The 18,923-nt window shown below is 33.9% G+C and overlaps 1 protein-coding gene across 3 annotated transcripts in view; it reads right to left on the reverse strand.

Moving 5' to 3' along the window:
* Window positions 1-18,923, reverse strand: part of LOC142987691 (uncharacterized) — a 397,705-nt gene that overhangs the window by 255,851 nt on the left and 122,931 nt on the right. For 2 of the 3 annotated variants that reach the window (XM_076136637.1, XM_076136635.1), the window contains exon 1: window positions 4,740-5,097. The exons of the other annotated variant lie outside the window; for it this stretch is intronic. The gene's annotated coding sequence lies outside the window, so the exon portion shown is untranslated. Of the gene's footprint in view, window positions 1-4,739; window positions 5,098-18,923 lie in introns of those variants that run through there. 3 annotated transcript variants of the gene reach the window in all.

Consider the following 18,923-nt stretch of genomic DNA (forward strand, 5'->3'; position numbering starts at 1 on the left):
TATCGCCATCTGGATACTGGAATGTATATTATACTTTTTATTCTTCTTTAACTGAATTGAATTTTTTATTACTCTTTAGAATATTGTCTGCAGCTCTGCAGTGTTTTAGTTCAGCGTGTGGCAATGCGATCAATAAATTAGCATACATATTATTAACATTATTATAATTTATTGTTCGAGCGCCCATACTGTGGGCATATCGCCTATGATCTATGCGTGGCGCATAGTCTATTGTATCTATACGACATTCCAGTATGAAGGTGACTCTTTAAATCATAGGTGTATAATTTTATAATGCAGACCAGGTGGCGAATAGGCGACCTATAAACCTGAGCTAGAGTCCTAGATTACGTAGAAATAAAACAGGCTCAAATTGAAAAAGTAGGACGAAAAGCAGATGGCTTACGTAAAGAAAAGAATACAGATAATCTGGAAAACGTGAATAAATAACTAGATTAAGAACTGCGCTACTTTTTATGCATCCTAAGCTGGTATAAAATCATAGATGAAGCGATAAAAATAGAAATTCAAATCGTTGCAATTTAGATTATAATCAACGAAGACAAACATAAAAACGAAACTAAAAAGAGCCGTTTACGTGAAGCAACGAAAGTTGCGCCATTCAGAAACGTAATAAAACTAAAGAAGAATGGTTTAAACGAATAATTGAATATACAAGAAATAATTACGATAATGAGGACCTTACACAAGTAATAACACGACCTGCATATATTACAATAAGACCTTGGACTGACTTATTCTGAAGTCATGTTTATTTTTATGATAAACCGTGGTTATGAAATGTGAAGTCATCGTCGTGAATCTAAACACGTTTTTGCTGTGCGTTTTGCTTCGACATGTTGTTTTATTTTGTACGACATTGCTACTTAGTGGTGTGGGTAGTATCACATATGCTACTAAGCACCTAATATTTATTAGACTATTTACCTAATTTGTTCTTAACATTTAAAGATATTAAGAATAACGCTAAGTACGGAAAGACTTAGCAAATGCTTCCCGATATTTAGAGGCGTGTGATTTAATAAAAAATGTTTTTCGCGACCAACGCTATTTTTTTTTGTTTTAGTAATGCGGCCTTGGATATCAATAATTGGATATGGTGGGTATAAAAACAATTTCAATCGATGTCGATGCATTAATTTAAATATTCCTTTTTATACACCACCTGTGTCACTTGAAACCAAATTTTAATGATTAAGTCGACACTTTTTATTATTATGACGTGATCAGACTATTTGTAAAGTAAAATTTCGAACATCATTTTAAATGTTTTGTCTGTCAAGCAATTATTATTCGACCATGATTCATTCGCAAAAGGCGTTGTCTATAAGTAGTCCTGCCCAAATTGTATGGTCTAAACTATTAATTTGCATTAGAATACAGTCTGTCCTATTATATTTATTTGTTTCTTTGCTATCTTAAATCTGTACATTGGTTTTTATAATGGTCTTGGTTTTTATGCAAACCTATGTATTAATTACCTATTATTAGAATTTATTTAAAATAATATAGTTTTTAACGATAGTGACATGCATTTCTTTGAAAGGCGATTCGGCTTTCAGTTATTTTTTGTTTGCCTTTGCAGTAAAATAGCTGTACATTTTTGTAAGGCACCCTTCATTTACACATAAAGGAAAATCCCGTTGTAAATCTGCATGTTTTCCCAAAATCCCGTAAATATTTTATGATTGCCGTTGTATTTGCGAAGATTGTTTTTTATTTATTCGTAGTCAATTTTTATTTCACACCCGTTGCCGTTACTCTAAATAATATTGGCAAACGGTACATCAAAATATTTATCATTTGCGTTATATCTACAAACACACTGTCGCTCGGAGTTTGACAATTTTGACAGTTTAGAAAATCTGGCATTTGTTGAGTGAAAATAAAGTGATTACAGTAAAAACCGGACTCCTAAAATAGCTTGACATGAATTGCTTAATAAATAAAATCCAAACATGCATTTTCACATACGAATAGGGCGAAACGGATGGCTTAAAAGTAGAGACTATAGAATAATTAAAATAATTACTTTAATCTACATCATTCCGCTTGGTTCATACACTGCCCAGCATAACAAAATATAGACCTTAAAACTCAAAAATGTATACAATCATTATAGATACTCTTTTCAAAGAAATAGAGGTAAAGTGTGTAATAATAAATGAATTAAATGTGCACATTATTCGACTAACTAATGGACAAACACTGCCCTAACACCAAGTTTAACATCCGTTTATTTGTCCTCACGGCCAGAAATTGAATGGATTCTGCAAATGCACAAACGAGGTAATTGTATAATTGTATTTAGGTCACAAGACTAAACTACAGAATCTAGGCTGAGTAGTATATCTAACCGCTATACTGCACTTGTTGTTTATTGCTTTGTACAAACGTTAATTGGGTTAGCATTACCAGAATTCAGGTACACAAACGTATTATACCATCTATTGTTTGAACAGACACAATTCTACCGTACTATTTCATTCTATCAATGTATTTTTAACTTTGAAATATTTATCGTGAATTTATATAGAAAAATTCAAATCACGTCGATTGACTTTCGTATTTACTAGTAAAATAGGTATAATATATTTTCAGTGAACGAAAATTTATTTCGCAGTCTGCCTTAACATAGTGCCGAAGGGGATATTCGAAATAATAGAATTATAGACCACTCTTTGCAGACGGGTCATTTAAAGAATAGCATTATAAGTATTGATAACGTGACTAAAAAAAATTTCAATACTACTTTATAAGAATCGAATAAGCTCTTAAATCATTGAGGAATCTTTTTAAAGAATTTCGAATATTAATAGGCAATCTCTTCAGAGCCCAATTAGAAATAATCTTTTCTGATAAAACGGATTAGGCCAAAAAGAAAGGATCAATTCCAATTTTCAGTGATAGATTGAACTCTAAAACCTTATGACCAATTCGTCCAGATAATGGCACATTTAATTAAACCTATAAAAGGTAAAAGTTTTTACAACGGACGCGCCTTTTATTTGTCTTGAAATAACTTTGTTTCTTTGTTACCTTCGTAATGTGAGAGGCGGCTGTTATTAAAATTCTTCGGAATAGAATTATTTCTGTCTTCCTAAAACGTAATTTTATATAAAATGGCTCGAAAAGTCAGATGGAGACGGAGTCAGAGATAAATTATGAGTAATGACATTTCATAATGAAGAATGCGGAAGAATTAATGACAAACAATTCTGTTCTGTCTAGAAGTTGGCGCTATTAATACATCTCGCGTTTTGATAAGAATAAAAGAATGTTGTGAAAAAGATAGCTACGCTTGGGTAATTTTATAATGAATGAGGTCATATGTCATATACCAAGTATAGCAATTATGGTACTGTATACTTCCTTGGGGAAGCCCCCAAGCGTCTCAAGTGCGTACCTAATTAGAAATTTCCTAAAAGCGATTTCAGTTAATAAAATATTAACACCCCGAGACTTCAAGTTTATTTAGGTCAGTTAAAACATCGAACCCACTCAAAGTGTTTACATTTCCGTCTCCTAACATCTTGCAACGAAATCAAAGGCTTCACACAAAGCAACGAATTCATAATCCGGTTCGTCTAATCAATTGCGCAAGTACTTGTTTACATTATCACGTTTCAGTTAATGAATATGCTGCCGGTCGCATTGACACTGCGTTCTTAGAATCAGTATGATAAACATACGAACCAGTATACTATTACATGTGTGTTTACACAATATTTTCTACTAAACGTCCGCAGAGATAAACTCTTTAAAAGAAACGAGCTGCATGTTTGTTTTATCAAACGCTCGCGCATTGAGGCGATATGAAATAATATTTTTATATTTATTAAATGTTTTGAGAACGTTGCAGATTGTTGATTAGAATAAACAGAATAATATATCGCAGATAAGCATATTGAGATATATAACATAGACTATGTGATATGAGATGCATTAAATATTGAATTTGTAAAAGATAAGAGGTTCAAAAATTAGAAGCCTATGACCTTGTGTAATGTAAATTCTGGTAATAGTAAACTACTAAGTTTGTGGAATTGTTACTCTTAAGTGGAATTCTATGTAAACATCGCACATATTAGCGGAAAATATGGAATATATTTGTAGCAATTTGGAGAACTTGACGATCCAATAAATAGTAATATTAGCAAACATCGTCGAACATGGGAAGTGGTAAGCATGGATGCTGTGCCACCAAGTGTTTGGATTTGCGCCAAAATAATCAGGCAACTAGAATTCGAAATGTATAAGTCGTTATTTATTTTATATTCCGATTCTTTATTGACCATTTCGATGAGCCGGCCACGATGCAATTGACCTTCATTTGCGAAATGGAGCGCGATATCATTCTTTGCGAGATTTTTTTCCTTTGTTGTCTTCAAAGACGTCTCATTCAGTTTGTGTAAAGCAATTTTAACATTTCCTCATTTCTCCGACATCGTCGGTTGAATCATCGTTCAGCCTGTTTGTTCTATTAGCACGAGTGTTTTGTAGCTCTACCATTCTTAGAACCGGTCTAATCTTATTACTGTACCGGGCTAAATTAATTCGCGCTGTATTTACCGAATGTACATTACACGTTAGAATTAATTTGTGTGTAAACGGCTCACCTTGACTTTATTAGTCACTCTCAACACAAACACCTACACTATAATCTTATCGGAACATACAGCTACGAGTAAAAGTATTGCTAAAATATTTGTACCAACCTCAATCGAAAATCCGGTTGCGAAGTACCAAGATTATGAGTTTCCAATTTTAAAAGCACATTACATCCATGTAGTTCACTTTGAGGCAACGTTACACAGGACGGTACGCTCGTTGAACACACATAACATCACATTTTGCACTTGCCAACTAAAAACAATAAACGTTGTAAAACCGACGTGTATCCAGTTAACTAAAGCCGTATTTCCCTTTACGAGAGGACGTTACGTGAACACAGACCAGTCACAGTTTATTTATTTTTTTGGTTATTACGAAGATTACGTGAGGAGAAGATATCGAGGCGCGTGACACGTCCGCGCGCGACGCTGGTGGCCGACCGACTGAGGGAACGGTACGGGAGACGAGCGATGAACGAATGGCCGTCTAGCTTGAGCGAACGCATAGGGCGCATCCGAGTCGGACTGGCGTGATCCTGGCAAACCCTCTTGTAGCCCGAAATAAGTGTTATTAATCACGGAGCCGCTGCTCTTACTTTTATTTTGCATTAAACCGTTTTTGATACAGAAGTAGAGCTGCAGAGGTGTCTGAGTCTGCCATATGTTTGGTGTAGAGTTAACTGGTTTGACAACTTGGGTGTCTGCCTACCTGCTATCGACAGATCCTTTGGGCGAGCTGAACGGTCTTATTAATAACAAAAGCGGCACGACATCAAAGCGGTATGCGGCATTTGTTATACATTATTGTAAACTGCAGTAGATGAGGCTAAGAATTTGAAAACAATTGTTCTGTTGTGGCCTGCGGGTTTGAAATAATGATTGAAAGCTGTTTGGATGATGGATTTATATATAAGTAGAGTTCGGAGTTTTAGATTTAGATAATTTTGTTGTGTTTAGAACTTATTATTTCGTTTTTCCTAATATTTAAAGTTAATTAGTAAATTGAAGGTTGAAAAATCAAAGTGTATTACAATATTAGAATTAAAAAACTTTGTCATTTTAAAAAAGAAGCGATATAGGTATATTTGCTCCGTTTTTTATTGTCAATTTCTGCAATAAGATTTTTTCATGTCAAAAGTGACTTTACAAACATACAAATCATGCCGACCACTGACAATTAAAAGAAGGAAGAAAGAACCACACTCCCAATCAACTTAACACTTTATAAAAATAAACAAGCCGCGTCTTTCGGACTGACCATTTATTTTTAACGCATCATTTATCAATATTTGTAAGTGCGTGTATTGATGTATCGCCGTGAGAAGTTATATCGTGATATGTGAATTGAAATATGATTATGTTTTATTCTGCTACAGCCTTTTTTGGCTTGCGAATTTGTTTATTTAATGTACGATTTATTTTGAATTTCACAGTTACATATCGATTTATTGTTTGCATAAGTAACATGGAGAAGATTGTAATATATTAAAATTTTGTCAGTAAATGAATCTTGTACCTTATACATAATAACGAAGTCTTAGGTTCCAGGAAACCAATCTCGTGAAAGGTAAAAAAAATAATATTGTTAACGTTTGTACTATAGAGCAATACTTTGGATATAGGTCAATTCCTAGAAGAAAATATGGGTTAAAAAATGCTCAAATCAATAAATCATGAGTTAAGTATTAACTCGGATAAGGCTTTCTGTCACATGATTTTCCATATTAAAAGGGTTGACAAACGTGCAAGCTACTATCTATTTTAGGTTCAATACCCTAGTAAGACAATGTGCTGTACATTACTATTCTATGGAATTGAATCTTTAGTGTTCGGTTACTTGAGAGTTAGTTGCTAGGTTATAATTTTCACCAAGCTTGAAGTAGTAGCCTGGTATAGTATCGCGCTAACGACCAAAAGGTTGTATTATAGAATTTCCCATTGCTCCACTGACCTGGACCCGTTCTAACACAAGCTTTTGAGCTAAGCGAGAGAGTTAACAAGATTGTTAGTATTGTACAATGTAGCCCAGAATGTTAGTACATATTCGATACTAAACCTACTATCCTGCAATTATATTGTAAACGAGAAAGTTTGTTAAGATCGTTTGGAAGTAAATGACTATATACAAGAAGTTTTTCGGAAGGTACGGTAAATAGTGGATCCAAGTTGTCTTTTTCAAAGATCTATGACAGTTGTTACCAGTATACAGAAGCTTGAGAGTCAGGCAACCAGTCTTACCCATGTATCTGGTTTGTGCAGGTCCGATAGGCAAACGTTCTATGTCAAATACTGGTATTCAGCTGGATCCGGTGAGACTGAAAGCCAGCTCCAACATAGAAGAAAAGCTTAGCTAATGATTATACAAACTAATCAGAGAATCACTATGTTAAACTTCGCAAGCACGCACAAATTACTTCACTATTAAAATTAGTTTTACCTGAATTTCAAGCGGCCTGAAACCACACATAATCTTTCTAATTTATAAAGCAGCAGCAAAATCGTACAAGTACACTAGTTTTGTAAATACGGAAGCGACATTGTCTGCCTATCAGTAAAATCTATCTAAAGAAATAAAATTACTTCGAACAAATGGAAGTGTGATTTTTCACGGTGAGTGATTTTTTGAGTGGATCATTAGTTTTTCATTAACAAGTCATTGTAGTCAGCTGCCGGACATAGTCCAATTATTGACACGGCTGACCAAACAGACGCAAATAGAAACCGATTAACTTTAAAACAAACAATAAACTTATTTGTAGTTATGTAACTATTTTTATAACGAAATGAGAATAGGCTAGTTTGAAAAGGAAATTAAAATAGTGATAATTTACTTTTGGTTCTTCGGCACACCTGTTATATCCTAAGATTTAGGCTGAAATGTACAAAATACAACCATTTGACGAGATTTATGACTTAGTTCTAAGTAATAGGGACGTACTGTCATATATCATGCAAATTGTAAAAAACTGAACTTGCGACATCATGGTCTGGTTCCGTATACCCTACTATATACTCACAAGCGATCAATCAGAGCCATTATAGTATCCATGAACACAGGCATGTTGCTTAAAACCATGGAAATCGAACCTGGGACCTCGTGATCAGCAGACGTATACAACTATACACACTATATGGTTCAAATAAAATCTTCATATTATCATCTTCTTACTTCAACCAAATAAAAAAGACACTGAAAATTGTATTCAACGCATAAAGGTATATAATTCCGTTCTGTTCATACCGATGAATCTGTGAGCCATTTCACGGTTAGTGACAATTGCCACTGCACCTCTTATTGGAGCGTGGATAATAAAATTGGTTCAGTGCCCGCCCCGACTCGATGTCCACGTCCGGTATACAGGGTGGATGTTGAGAATTATTACGCCATTATTTATTTATTTGTTTCATATTTTAGTGGTAGTTCCGTTGTAATTAAACTGTCGACAATTTCCTTTACATTTTTTTAATAGTTTTTTTTTCATAGCCTTTTCGTCCCATTTCTGGTCTACTGCTGGGAAAAGGTGTCAACCCAAATTTAGGGAGAGATTAGGCCTCGAGTTTTTAGTGTGTCCGAGTCAAATAGTGAAGCGGTCTGAACTATTTTGATTCGCTATTTCGATATGTCTAAGATAGATAACAATCTACACAATTTCGTACCTGGAGCCATTATTCCTGCCATGCTGCCATATTGCTGCCATGGAGTATAAAATAATTATAAAATTAGATAATATAATGAATATAAATTTTTATTAGGTAGCTATCTTAAGCTAAGAAATCAACGCGATTTACAAAAATCCAAGAGCATCAATTCATTTAATATTCTAGGCCATTACTGACATACAATATTTCTCGAAAAGAAAGCCTTGCATTCCATTGATCAGATTATCTCGCGACGTGATCCGAAAGATGCATATTATTTTACGTCTTTCAAATAAATTTAAGTTTCACTAATTTGCATTGAACATTGACATAGAATTTGTGTTCATTTGCAAAACAAGTAATGTACTAGCATTGTTTATTGTGACATTTAATGAAAAGCGAAATAAATGCCCTCGTTAATGTAGATGGTAGAAAATTATTCGGACTTTAGTCGATATTTTCTTCTGTGGAATAGAAACAGCGTTTCAAAAAAGCACAAACAAAACATTTGCAGGTCGCGACGAAATGGTACTACAGCTGGTCTAATTTCAATAAGTTTTATAAAAGACCAAGATACAATGTGCCCGGCTGGCCATAGACCCGCAATCGCCCCATTTATTTGGCGTGTAGTCTAGCGACACACCTGCGCAATATTGTCGAACATTTGGTTCAACACTCTCACTCTGCTATTTTACGCACCTAAATTACGTCGCGATGAACACAGCGCCGAACCTTTCATCGTCAAACGTTCAGCGCCGAGGGCTCAGCAAATGTGTCATTACACTATGCTTAAAATAGTCTTTACTTCTTTGCGTAGTTTTTTTAACCCATTACTGTACCACTACTGGGCAAGTGTCTACCTTCCGAACTGGTGGTAAATTCTATATCTGTATCATTGACTATCATAAGTGTTAATAATTGACCTATATGAATAAATGTTTTGATTTTATTTTTACTTAGAGGTTAAGCTTTGCGTAAAGTATTCTAAAAAGAGATCTTCTGCATGATACATCAAATTCTTCACAAAAATTCACCAACACATTCGACAATAACACATATACTATACACCAACAATGGCCTGAGGTTTCGAATTGATCAGTGTAGTTCCGGCGTCTTCCGATCTCGGTGTCCGTGCACCGTGAGTGATTTACAACCGCCATTGTATCACACGTCATATTATTTACAACACAACACATTAATTTGTATTTCGATTTATCAACTTTTCTGTTTTGATGTAGGTTTTGTTTGTGGTGTGATGTACGAGTGTTTGGCAACTGGTCAGTAGGGCTGCACTGTTTCTGTGGCTGTTGTATTTTTTATATATGTAGCATTCCAAATTTAAGTATTAGTAGCAGTCCAAATGTTAATAATAGTCGATCTTATGATTTGTTATAATAATATATTTTAGTTGCACTCGAAAGTTTAAAAATGTGTTCGAAATTTCATACGAGATTCACTCATTGGTAAAGTGTTCGTTTAGTCAAGGAATGCATGCCACCTTAGCTCATTTACAAAAAAACTATTTGCTTTGTTTCACTTTCACATTAACATCACTTTATATATAAAATAAATTTAACCCATTACCTACTGTCCAACTGCTGGGCAAGGGTCTCCTCCTCACGCTGGCCAAGTGCGGGTTGGGGACTTTGCATGCCCTCAATAAATGTATTAAACAAATTTTAGGCATTCAAGGTTTCCTCACGATGTTTTCCTTCTCCGTTGGAGCATGTGATACCTAATTATTTCTAATACACACATAACTTCGAAAAGTCATGTGTGTTGCTTCGGGTTCGAACCTGCGACCACTTGAGTGGGAGGTGTCAACTTATACCACTCGGCTATCACTGCTCACTTTATATATGTCATTTATTTAAATTACTGAATCACGTAGATGATAAAATGATATATTATGCAGTTTCAATGTGCTACCAAATGCTACTAATTTGACATGACTTTGTTAAAACTTATTTGATCATCACAAAACAACTGTCATTATCCGCCTTAGTATAGCCTATAATTACACCTGTTAGTCTTTTTAGAACAGTCACAGTCATTCTTCGATAATTTGCCCATCGAATGACAGGAGCCGAAATATTCCCCGCACGAATCACATCTAAGTAACTAACATTTTTTGTCTGGATTTTAATCAAATTACCTTCAAAACCAGTCCGAATCAAAATTGTTCGAGACTAAAAAGCTGGTATTCTGCTAATGTACTTTTTAAAGCATCATTTTCTTGTGACTCAAGACATAATATTTACTCTGAGTCACTCAATAAAGATGACGATTTAATGGTGATTTCATCTTTTATGGTGTCTGTAACTGGTTTCTTTCCAGTCTCTTATCGTGTATTTGTATCGGCTACTACTTGATGGTGATATTGATAAGACTACGTACAAACAGGATATTTTTATTAATGCAAAAACATAAGGTATTCGAAAAAACTACAGTTTTGCTCAGTTTGTCGTCCTACTGAAAGAAAACAGTAGGCAATATTATTTTCGGAATATACCAAATCTCTTAGAATTATATCTTAGAAAAGAAAAAATCTAAATATAATGTGTTTAGTAACATTAGCCAAGTATACAAAACAAACTATAATATAAACCATTCAAGCGTAGAAGCCACAAACGACATCATAAACCGAAACCTGGCAGCACCTTAAAATAAATTCGAAACATTTCATCAAAATTGTCATAATATCTGATACCCTCACGTCGTATATACCTACGTAACAAGCTAATCTGTTCCATCATAAAAACGTTCATTTTTCCCAGCTCTACGAATCCCTAGGTTATCGTTCGATGAAATTATTATGCCAAACACAAGTTGAAGCGATTTGTTCTTTTACAACTGTTCGTATCTGTGTCGGTTTTATTTTGAGAACGTTAGGGTTGTCTTGTGCCTGGGAAATTCGGAAATTGCTCTCGATCTTTTAACCTGTAAATCTGGAACTTGGTACCCAATTATATTGCAAAGCCTATTATAATCGAAGATGCTTTCAGAGGTGTATGAGATACACTCACTTTTCACACTGCAATAGAAATCAGGAAGCCCATTAACAGTTTGCATGGCTCAAAAATGTCGTATAAAACCACCAAATCCGCAGTTGAATACGTTACTGCTCAAACTATTGAAGAAGTATGCTCAGTAATGGTAAGATGATAATAAAAACCAAGTCTGAAGTACGCTTGTGGCTAATCAGTTTTTCAAATAAAATTCAACACTACTTGGTTGTCCATAGTCAGTAGTGCTAGAATTTCGCCCCTCTGATCAAGATCGATTCGTCCCGGAAATCATAAATCTGTCAGACAACCTTAAATACCAGTGGCTCAAGCACAAAGGTAAATCATTTTTCATTTGATGTCTGGTTTAGTCCTACACTGTTTGTCGTAATGCTACATTTTGTCTCTTATTCTATATTTAGTACTATTAAAATATTGGGCGAGTAAATTAACTTGAACGAAATGCTTTCAATTCATGATTGTAAGATTCTTAATCGTTTTGCTTTTTAGAATGAAAGTTTCTATAGAGATCTGTCATGTATGACAGTTGAAGTATGAACTGTCTCTCTAGCATAATATTTTAGTGTTCTGTATAAGACCATTATTAGAAGCGAAATTTGTGAAAATGTCAATGGCTACCGGCTACCGTGTTAAAAATTAAAAGTTCTGGAAATCGCAAAATATAGTAATTGGTAGGTAGGGCTCTAAAACCTTAATAATTTTGTACATACAAAGGATATGCTTGATAAAGACCAACCTATGTTAAGCTAAATACACTACAAATATTAAGAAGAAAGAAAAATATAATTCACGATGATTATTCCGCGTACCTGTCAGTAAGGCACATGTTATCTGCTTCTGTATTTAATTTTTAAACTTTAAACAAACATTGGCCAACTCAAAACGGACAAAACCGTAAATTCGGCTCACTGGCTCCATTCCATTTCATCAGATTCAATATAGATTTTTGATAAACTTTTTAACATTAATTAAATTATTTTTACAAACCTCAGTGGAATGAATTCTTGGAAATTATTGTTTGAACTTTTACAAACCAAACTGTTATTTCAAAAACTAAATTTAATAGTATAGCAATCATCATGAATTTTCGTTTATTTGCATATATTGGAACAAGGGTTAATTTTGTGGATGTACGTACATATTTTGATATTTCGGTGAAATTTTTCACGCGGTGACAATACTTGGAAAAGAAAGCAATATAATAATTTCATGCCTCGTTTTGTCACAAATTTTACAAAAGAATATTTAGAATGACAAAAATTGAGCATTTTCAAACAAAGACCGATTTACGTACACCAAAGCCCGCATACACCATTTTAATGGCACATTACGGAAATGGTTAGATCAATGACGATAGCGAAGTAAGCGTTACTTACATTTGTATCGTACGATTTCAATAAACGGGGCTCCCTACAAGCATAAATAATGCATGTCGAATTGTTGGGTCCCGTATATCGAGATAAACATCTATAATAATGCTACATCTGAAAGATGCTTTGTGTATTGCCACGCAGATCATCAGACGGCTTATAACAAAAATGACATTTAAATCTATATCAATAAAGTTGAAATTTGTATACAACTGCTTCGAAATATCTACCCGCCGATTGACCAAGTGAGTGTTTGTAATAAATAAGCCGATTCAAAAAGCCAGTGACGTTTCTAGGACAACTTTTGATTATCATTAAACGTTCCATACGCTGGTACTTTAGAGAATGTTTGATTGATTTCATACAAATTAATGGAATTAATGTTGCAAAAGCTCTTTTAAATGATAAGTAGGTTAATCTTGAGGTGAATGGGTTACGAAATGTTTGGCGTTGGTAATTATAGGCTTATGGAAGTAAGTAGCCGTTAAAGTAACTGTAATATCAAACTAATTATATGTTGAGTGCAAAGTTTGCTCTCGGTCTGGGTTGAGGACAAAAACGACTTATCTGATCGGCTTCCAACTTATGTAACTAATAGGGCTTTTAGAAATTAAACTAGTTTTTGGTTTCCAAATTGACGTTTTGTTTAAACTCTTTAAGGTTTTAACGTTTTTGAGTACATACATACATACGAGTCGGTACATATGTATATTCATAAAATCGCGCCATTTTCCCACAGGGGAAGGTAGAAACCAAAGAACTGACAGTTTTTGAGTTATTGCGAAATATATCGTGTTCGTCAAAAATATATATTTAGTAAAGACAAATAAAATGTACCAAAAATCATAGTAGTGTTTAGTATCTAAACCGTTTTCAATACTCAATTCCAGTTTATTTTTGTTTGAAAACGTTTAAAGTAATCCGTTTGTTTGTAAACAACAAAGGTGTTAAAGAAACATAAATATTTCAAAAGAATTTACACGTAGCATCAAACGATATTTATAAAGACAACGTACAATATTTAGTAGCATTTCAGAGAATGCAGCATTAAAGTAAATCTTCACTCGCGCAACACCGCAACTAAAAATAAATAAGATGAGACTAAAATAAAGATGTAAACGCAACAGGTAGGAAACCTTTCTTCAAATATACTTTAGATCTAAATATTGATTGAGGAAACTAACTGTTTTGAAGTATGAATGACCTTTTATTTAGAACTAGCTGGCCCGCGCAACTTTGCCTGCGTCACATAAGAAAAAATAGATCATAATTTCCCCCGTTTTTTTAACATTTTTCGTTGCTTCTCCGACCCTAATGGCTGTAGCGTGATATTATATAGCCTTAAGCCTTCCTCGATGAATGGTCTATTCAACACAAAAATATTTTTTTAATTCAAACCCGTAGTTCCTGAGATTAGCGCGTTCAAAAAAAAAAACAAACAAACAAACTCTCTATATTAACTCATATAATAGGTAATATGAGAATATATTTTTTTCGAAGACGCTATGAGATGTAGTCCTTTTTACTGAATGTTTACTGTCACATTCATTATTATCATCACGTCTGTAATATCTTAAAACTGCAGTCAAAGGTGTATGAAAATAACACATAATTCACATTTTGTTGTTCAAGTTACATATTATTATAATATACATCATACATCATAATGTAAACTTAAACAACAAAATATAACCAGTCCGAGTTTACGCGTAAAAACCTGCAGACAGATTGTCTGCCGTACCGTCTACGTATGTGACCTATTGAAGTATGCAGACTTTTTATACACGTACACTGTAGTCATCTCAATACTAAAAAACGAAACTGCGAGTAAACAGTACAAGGAATTATTCTAAGAAAACTGTATACCAAATCAACCGGATATCAGACAGACAGTCTTTACAATCATATGTATAATAATAACTTGTATCACTTTAAAGTTTCAATACCCCGATTCCAAATCTTCGTTTTTACATATTCTCCATTGATAAGAAGCCCAAGTTCGTTACTGCGAAAGTATTTTAATCAAAGCCAACAATTTCTGTGTTCGTTCGTGTAATGATTTCTCCTTTTATTCTTTCGAGGCTAGTTCAATTGCTTTTACTTTTGCTCGAAGCTAAAAAGAACTTTGTATTGTTTTTACTTTTTCTATTACACCTAAATTATTTGCTGTGCAAAAAATGCCTTGAAAACGTTGATCGATTCGTTATACCAATTGTTTGGTTTTTGTCTTTGGATTAAAGAGAAATTTGCTGTCTCTGCGCTAATTGCGATTTGTTTTATTTATTTAGTGAAGAATTTGCAATTACTAGATCATTCTGTAGGCGTTTCACTAATGACCCATTTTTTTTGATGTCGTAAGAAATCGGTAATTAGCAGTGCAAAAAATTACTCTATACGTATAAAGTACTCTATACATACCTACACGCGTAATGAGATGAAGGAGATTCTTTAAGTACAATAGCATATTTGAATCATGCTATAATCTATGAGAGAGAACAACGCAACACGAAATAGAGGCACCGTTAGCAGCGCGATAGATCTTTCAACCGACAAAAAACAACAACCATTTTTGAGAATACCTACGATTGTACAGAAACTAGAAAACTAATTTAGCTCTCTGATGAGCTACTTTCCTATAAAATTAAGAAATTCGATAGAAAATTAACTAAGTAATGTCTTTGATGCATCACTGTCTATACTAAATAATACGATTCATCCACAAAAACTGCATTTTAAAACCGAAACCATGTAACCGACTCACAGTAATGTAGTACCTATTGTTGCATTCGGCAACAAACCTGGAACTAACTTATTTGTAGCAGTAAATTCGCTCTCTCGGCTCGAGTCCAAACAGCAATCGATTTGTTATACCGAATACTTTGGCGTACAGCGATCTTCATCATTGGACATGGAAGTTGATGTTTTGGAATGATTCAGAGTTTGTTAAAGCGAATTATATTATTACTGTCCCACTGGGCATCATATGCGGGCTAGGAACTTTGCAACTCATCAAGAACGGTTTAAAAGAAATCTAGGTCTGTAAAGTTATATCGCGATAATTTATCCCATACAAAAATTTAAACTTTAGGTAAGTAAACCCGAAATTAAAATTCAAGTTAATACAGTCATTAGGTACTTCTTTATAAAAAAAACTAAGTTTATAAATAAAAGATAACTCTTTGGCAGTACGAAATAACAAGAAACTTAATCTTTGTACATCAAGCAAACAATAATTTCAGATAATCGCAATGTTTTGATGTTCTTGAAAGTGTATGACGCATTTGGCCATTGCAATAAATAACGTCGATATTTCCTTGATATTTGTACACTTCAAATTCATATTTATAACCCTTTCTCCTCAACGAGTTTGCATACCAATTAATCAGAAGAATCAATATTGTCCATTTGAATAAACTCGAAACAAACAAACTCAATAAATATTTAGCTTCCTCGATTTAACGAAAGCGTTTGAAAAGATGATCAATCTTCGTGACCGAACAATCGAAACACATTTAAATTTATAAAAAAAAAACATTTGATAAAACCCAAAGGCTCTCAAGACAATAGCCCAGACGATATTAATCTCGCTCCTGTTTAAAAATCCAATATTTTTATTGCTATTTGAAGGCCGCTCCAACGGAATAATCGTTCACGTGCACCGGATGTCAAAATCAAAGGGAACCAACCATTCATCGACCCTTTTGAGTCAAAATCGCGGTTTAATGCCAAAACAAGACTTATTGTGTGCCGACCAACTTACGATTACAACACAGATTTTGATAACGATCTTTATCGTTAAAGTATAAAGCTCAAAATCGTTTGCAGAATATTTTTGATAGATATCGGAGCGGTTTACATCCCGCTCATTGACGCCGCGCGGCTCTCGGACGGAACTCGTAAAATCGAAACAGAACGTTGATATAAAAGGAAAGGCAGATGAATATCGAGATGAGAAAACCGCTATTATGCATGAGATCCACTGCCTTAACGTTCACTGAACCGTAATGATGAACATTTAACGATCGCTCTAGAAATATTCGCAATATACACACGAGAAAAGAGTAATGATTTTTCAAATTTTAGGATTATTCCGAATGCTTTCTGTGGAGTATTTGCAGTGAGAGCATAACAATTTAATTTTAAACACAAACTACTCAATAATTTTCGTGGCATAATGCCAGTAACTGTTGCTACAATTGCGAGTGTATGCAGTGTTACGAGAAAATATTATTTATAAATAACTAGCGCGACTATTGTATGCAAAGCACTCCATTAATTATAGTAAAAAGCTTTTTGAGTACTTAGGAAACTTTAAATTATAATTAATGAACATTATTAAAGTTGTGCTGAAGGAATGAAAATAAAATATTTTATGTAAGTATAAAATTTATATAGCTTATGCATTTGCAAGGAATATGGCGGCCGTAGTATCAAGTTACCCGTCGCTGGGCAATTCTAAAGTTCCGTATGTCACAGTCACAAAAGAGCAGCGAGACACCAGTTTTATTCTTAAAAAAAAGAATCGCACAATTTCATTCTCTTCTTGGTTCCCTTGTGAAAATTTATTTCAATAGTACATTTCGTTCATTCGGAGTTTAAGAAAGGATTCGACTAAGTTCCAGCGCATCTTTAGCGCTATTAATTTGTCCGCCTTTTGTACTGGATCCTCAAGTTTAAGGACGTGCCAGCGAGATGCTTTCGAGACAATTACCATTGAGAGGATTTCCTAAAGTTTTATAGATTTCATTTTATTCGATCTGACTGAACGTTGTTAGCTTCTTTTACATTTTAAAGCTTTCGTACAAATTCTTTTGCGTTCTCCAATGAATTTATCGTGGAATTTCGATTTTCTTTATTTCGCCACTAAATTGTGTTTTCATCCTGATCTCGGGATAAAATCTAATATATTTTTTACTGAAATGCCACCCATATATCTTAATCGAGTTGGTGAGTGATGGGCTGGTAAATTGAAATGGACAGGCCTTGAAGCACTGTTCAAACTGTTCCTAGCGATTTAGACTAGATATAATATTATATTGTAGGTTGTTACTGGAGGATAGTTTAACGGATTATGTTAATGTGCAGTTTTAAGGTTTCAGGTTAAATTCGTTGAAGCCATTTAGTTGAGACTGTAGTTATGTAATTTTTATAATCGAGCAAATGTTTCATAGGTTCTATGGAACGTTGATTGACCTAAATTTTGGTACAGAATTTGACCAATAGCTGGCCTTCTTTCACAAGTTTATGAGACAAACCATACGATATTTTTCCAGTCAACACCGTTTATCACCCATATAAGAAAATGTAGTAGAAATCAAGCCATGTTTCGTACATTTACATAACACAACAAAATATACATATTTTCGACAACAACATCACATTGTTCCATCTCATTTCATATCAGCCATATCCATTGCCATAATCTCTATATTGTATGTTACGTAAAGTCACGGGTAACAACATGTTTACTTTTGCACATTTTCTATCTCAATTTGATCTTTAAAGTTGGTGTATTGACATTTAAATACCTTTACTATTACTGTTTAAGTGTCTTAATAAATACAAGTTATTATATTGATAATATTATTATAATGCATAAAATTATTGCAATATAACAACAATAATTCAGCTCTCGCTCGGTACTCTCGACAATTTTGTCAATTAAAACTCCCTTACAAAATTCTGAGTAAATACATATTTTCGCCCATAACCTATTATATACCATTCTTTTCAAAACACCGTCTTCTATATACAAAGCCGTTTCACTTTGGATTAGTATGGGAGAATAAAACATACAACACGTTGGTTCAACCGCCGGGGAATCCATTAGCCTGCGGGACTGTACGTCCATTTGTGTGTTTTAAGTATCACTATAGGAATGGGATTCATGGTTCGTTTCCAAATTATTTGGTGAATAGCGAATTATGTAGGCTTTGTGCGATTGTGAAGACCATTATTTTCATGTTTAAGCCAGAGCAAAATATACAAGTGTACCTAATAGTGATACGGAGTTTTTCATTGTAAAAATATGGGAGATACAAAGACACGGAAATAAAGAAGGTAGTTTATATACTTTATTGCACCTACGTATCCATTCAGATTTCAAAGGATGAAAATTATGAAGACTTAATATTGTTACAGTTTCCACTTTTTACTCTTTAAGAAAGATCAATTAATTATTTGTTTCTGACAATCTACTGTTCGAATATGCCAAAACATCGAGATTTTTTATGCAACATTAATTTCTTAATTTA

Source organism: Anticarsia gemmatalis, chromosome 3, assembly GCF_050436995.1.
Source record: "Anticarsia gemmatalis isolate Benzon Research Colony breed Stoneville strain chromosome 3, ilAntGemm2 primary, whole genome shotgun sequence".
NCBI lineage: Eukaryota > Metazoa > Arthropoda > Insecta > Lepidoptera > Erebidae > Anticarsia > Anticarsia gemmatalis.